The sequence below is a fragment of the Urocitellus parryii genome, chromosome 12 (assembly GCF_045843805.1).
Source record: "Urocitellus parryii isolate mUroPar1 chromosome 12, mUroPar1.hap1, whole genome shotgun sequence".
NCBI lineage: Eukaryota > Metazoa > Chordata > Mammalia > Rodentia > Sciuridae > Urocitellus > Urocitellus parryii.
This window is the reverse complement of record NC_135542.1, coordinates 80,673,564-80,678,965: the sequence shown is the minus strand read 5'-3', so window position 1 is coordinate 80,678,965 and position 5,402 is coordinate 80,673,564. Positions and strand designations below refer to the sequence as shown.

The following is a 5,402-nucleotide window of genomic DNA, read 5'->3' as shown; positions in this document are numbered from 1 at the left end:
GTTTGGAAACTTTCCTGTTATCATTTTATTGTTGATATCTAATCTGGTTCCATTTTGGTTGAAAAAAAACCACTGTATTATTTCAATATTTTTAAATTTATTCGTTTTTTTTTTTTTTTTTTAATGGTACAGGGGATTGAACCCAGGGGTGCTCAACCACTGAGCCCAGCCCTTTTTTATATTTTATTTAGAGACAGGGCCTCACTAAGTTGCTGAGACTGGCTTTGAACTCGTGATCTTCCTTCCTTAGCCTCCTGAGCCACTGGGATTACAGGTGTGCACCACCACACCTGGCTTGAGGTGTGTTTTGTGGTACAGGTTATGGTATATCTTGGTATATATTCTATTAGCACCTGAAAGGAAACTGTATTTTGCCATCATTGAGTGGAGTGTTCCAAACCTGTCAGTCAGGTCCTGTGGGTAATCATGGTGACTCTTCATAGAATCATTAGATTATTTTCTATAGATTATTTCCTATCTAGTTGTTCAATCAATTTTTGAGTGTTGATGATTTCAACTATAATTGTGGATTTGTCTATTTTTCCTTTCAAATCTATAAGTTTTGTTTCATATATTTTATAGCTCTGTTAGTTGATTTGTATACATTTAGAGTAGCTGTCACTTAGGATTAACCCTCTTATTGTTGTATAATGCTTCTCTCAATCTCTGCCAGTTTTCTTTGCTCCAAAGTCTACTGTATTTGATATTAGTACAGTCATTCCTGCTTTCTTCTTATTCATGTTATAATATAACTTTTCCAAGCTCCTCCTTTCTTTCTTAGATGAAATCTTTTTTTGTTGTTGTTGTTGTTGTTTTTGGCCACCGACAGCATATGCAGTATTATTAACCATTCAAGTACAGTAGCATCTGGTTAGAGTGAGACAAAATTGGGATTGAAAAGTGAACAGATATTCAGCATCTAACAATTTGAAAGAAGCCACTACGTACTCTTGACAAACATGTTTTCACAGAGCCAATACAGTACTAGCCATTAACCCAATACTCCAAGTTCACTGAAGTAGAAAAGATGCAACAAGAAAAATAACTACATCGAAAAGACCAACACTTTAGAAAAAGATTAAAACACTTTCAGTTTCTCCCCTTTCTCCCCTAAAATAACATCTTACAGTCTGGATCTATAGAGTCCTATATTAGCTTTTAGAATATTTGTCAGGATCGAAAAATAAAATGACACTGGCCAGTATGGTCTTTGGATATTTATGAAGAGGAAGAGGAGAAAGTCAGTTCTCAGAACAAATTTAGTCAGCTTCAGTCTCATCAGCAGGGTCTTTGGATTCTTTGTTCTTCAGCACTTTTTTCAATGTGCTTATCCTTCCCTTGCCCACGCTCCAGTTTGGCAGCCATTTGTGCCTCTCGGTTCTCTTTGTTAGCTTCCATTTTGTGGTCAGTTTCTCTTCCGCCATTTTACTGAAGATGTTGTTTTCTTTTTTTTTTTTTTTTTTTTTTTTTTTTATTTTTTTTTTTTTTATTGGTCGTTCATAACATTACATAGTTCTTAATACATCATATTACACGGTTTGATTCAAGTGGATTATGAACTCCCGCTTTTACCCCGTATACAAATTGCTGTATCACATCAGTTACCCTTCCATTGATTGACATATTGCCTTTCTAGTGTCTGATGTATTCTGCTGTCTGTCCTATTGTCTACTATCCCCCCTCCCCTCCCCTCCCCTCCCCTTTTCTCTCTCTACCCCTTCTACTGTAAATCATGTCTTCCATTTGTATTCTCTTGACTTACCCCTCCTTACCTCCTATATGACATTTTGTATAACCCTGAGGATCGCCTTCCATTTCCATGCAATTTCCCTTCTCACTCCCTTTCCCTCCCACCTCTCATCCCTGTTTACTGTAAATATTCTTCTCAAGCTCTTCGTCCCTACCCTGTCCTTGTTTATACCCCTTATATCAAAGGAGTCATTTGGTATTTGTTTTTTAAAGATTGACTAGCTTCACTTAGCATAATCTGCTCTAATGCCATCCATTTCCCTCCAAATTCTATAATTTTGTCATTTTTTAATGCAGAGTAATACTCCATAGTGTATAAATGCCACATTTTTTTTATCCATTCATCTATTGAAGGGCATCTAGGCTGGTTCCACAGTCTTGCTATCGTGAATTGAGCTGCTATGAACATCGATGTAGCAGTGTCCCTGTAGCATGCTCTTGTTAGGGCTTTAGGGAATAGACCGAGAAGGGGAATAGCTGGGTCAAATGGTGGTTCCATTCCCAGCTTTCCGAGAAATCTCCATACTGCTTTCCAAATTGGCTGCACCAATTTGCAGTCCCACCAGCAATGAACAAGAGTGCCCTTTTCCCCGCATCCTCTCCAGCACTTATTGTTGTTTGACTTCCTAATGGCTGCCAGTCTTACTGGAGTGAGATGGTATCTTAGGGTAGTTTTGATTTGCATTTCTCTGACTGCTAGCGATGGTGAGCATTTTTTCATGTACTTGTTGATTGATTGTATGTCCTCCTCTGAGAAGTGTCTGTTCAGGTCCTTGGCCCATTTATTGATTGGGTTATTTGTTATCTTATTGTCTAATTTTTTGAGTTCTTTGTATATTCTGGTTATTAGGGCTCTATCTGAAGTGTGTGGAGTAAAGATTTGTTCCCAGGATGTAGGCTCCCTATTTATCTCTCTTATTGTTTCTTTTGCTGAGAAAAAACTTTTTAGTTTGAGTAAGTCCCATTTGTTGATTCTATTTGTTAACTCTAGCGCTATGGGTGTCCTATTGAGGAATTTGGAGCCCGATCCCACAGCGTGTAGATCATAACCAACTTTTTCTTCTATCAGATGCCGTGTCTCTGATTTAATATCAAGCTCCTTGATCCATTTTGAGTTAACTTTTGTGCACGGCGAGAGATAGGGATTCAGATTCATTTTGGTGCAAATGGATTTCCAGTTTTCCCAGCACCATTTGTTGAAGATGCTATCCTTCCTCCATTGCATGCTTTTAGCCCCTTTATCAAAAATAAGATAGTTGTAGTTTTGTGGATTGGTTACTGTGTCCTCTATTCTGTACCATTGGTCCACCCGCCTGTTTTGGTACCAGTACCATGCTGTTTTTGTTACTATTGCTCTGTAGTATACCTTGAAGTCCGGTATCGCTATACCGCCTGATTCACACTTCCTGCTTAGTATTGTTTTTGCTATTCTGGGTCTTTTATTATTCCATATGAATTTCATGATTCTTTTATCTATTTCTACAAGATATGCTGTTGGGATTTTGATTGGCATTGCATTGAACTTATAGAGAACTTTTGGTAATATCGCCATTTTGATGATGTTAGTTCTGCCTATCCATGAGCAGGGTATGTTTTTCCATCTTCTAAGGTCTTCTTCTATGTCTTTCTTTAGGGTTCTGTAATTTTCATTGTATAAATCTTTCACCTCTTTTGTTAGGTTGATTCCCAAGTATTTTATTTTTTGGGGGGATATTGTGAATGGAGTAGTTGTCCTCATTTCCGTTTCAGAGGATTTGTCGCTCATATACAGGAATGCCTTTGATTTATGCGTGTTGATCTTATATCCTGCCACTTTGCTGAATTCATTTATTAGCTCTAATAGCTTCTTTGTAGACCCTTTTGGGTCTGCTAGGTATAGAATCATATCATCTGCAAATAGTGATAATTTAAGTTCTTCTTTTCCTATTTTTATGCCTTTAATTTCTTTTGACTGTCTAATTGCTCTGGCCAGTGTTTCGAGGACTATGTTGAACAGAAGTGGTGAGAGAGGGCATCCCTGTCTTGTACCAGATCTTAGAGGGAATGCCTTCAATTTTTCTCCATTCAGAATGATGCTGGCCTGTGGCTTATCATAGATTGCTTTTACAATGTTGAGGTATGATCCTGTTATCCCTAATTTTTCTAGCGTTTTGAACATAAAGGGATGCTGTACTTTGTCGAATGCTTTTTCTGCATCTATTGAGATGATCATATGGTTCTTATTTTTAAGTCTATTGATGTGGTGAATAACATTTATTGATTTCCGTATATTAAACCAGCCTTGCATCCCAGGGATGAATCCTACTTGATCATGATGTATAATTTTTTTGATATGTATTTGAATCCGATTCGCCAGAATTTTATTGAGGATTTTTGCGTCAAGGTTCATTAGAGATATTGGTCTGTAGTTTTCCTTCTTTGATGTGTCTTTGTCTGGTTTTGGAATCAGGGTGATGTTGGCCTCGTAGAATGAATTTGGAAGTTCTCCCTCTTTTTCTATTTCCTGAAATAGCTTGAAAAGTATTGGTGTTAGTTCCTCTTTAAAGGTTTTGTAAAACTCTGCTGTATACCCATCCGGTCCTGGGCTTTTCTTAGTTCGTAGTCTTTTGATGGTTTCTTCTATTTCCTCTATTGTTATTGGTCTGTTTAGGTTGTCTATATCCTCCTGGCTCAATCTGGGCAGATCATAGGACTCAAGGAATTTATCTATGCCTTCACTATCTTCTATTTTATTGGAGTATAAGGATTCAAAGTAATTTCTGATTATCTTCTGTATTTCTGAAGTGTCTGTTGTGATATTGCCTTTTTCATCCCGTATGCTAGTAATTTGGGTTCTCTCTCTTCTTCTCTTCGTTAGCATGGCTAAGGGTCTGTCAATTTTATTTATTTTTTCAAAGAACCAGCTTTTAGTTTTGTCAATTTTTTCAATTGTTTCTTTTGTTTCAATTTCATTAATTTCAGCTCTGATTTTAATAATTTCTTGCCTTCTACTTCTTTTGCTGTTGTTTTGCTCTTCTTTTTCTAGGATTTTGAGATGAAGTATGAGATCATTTATTTGTTGGTTTTTTGAAGATGTTGTTTTCTTCTATGGGTTTCAGAAGCACTTCTTTCTCATGCTCTGGTTCCTCAGCAAGCTCCTTCAAGACCTCAGCTTCATGAGACTTGCATGCTTCTCCCGCAGCTTCTAATTTCTTCTGAATTTCCTCCAGGGAAAGATCCTTTTTCTTTGGAGGGGAAAGGGGGAGGGCTGAGAATCAACTCAAAAGCCTGGCCTGAGGCACCCTGAGGCCCTCTTCTCACCAGTTCTTTCACCTGGATAGCAGAAGAAGCCAAGAGACTGGCAGTGTATTCTACATAATCCACTGGTAAGGAAAGAAAGCCCTGCTCCATCTGAGGCATCTGGCCACACTCTTAGATGAAATCTTGTTCTGTTTCCCCAATTGGCCTCCGATTTGTGATCCTCCTACTTTGGCCTCCCAAGTTGCTGGGATTACAGGCATGTGCTATAGCACCTGACTCTTAGAACATTATTTTGGGATTCCATTTCAATAGATATAGATAGTCTTTAAGCTTAATCTCTTTGTATAGTATTTTAAGTGGTTATTTTAGGTGCTACATTACACACACACACACACACACACAAATATATATAT

General features: G+C 37.7%; 1 pseudogene; it reads right to left on the bottom strand.

Moving 5' to 3' along the window:
- Positions 1-1,259: 1,259 nt before the first annotated feature.
- LOC113181602 (stathmin pseudogene) lies at positions 1,260-5,148 on the bottom strand (annotated as a pseudogene).
- Between the last annotated feature and the right edge of the window lie 254 nt (positions 5,149-5,402).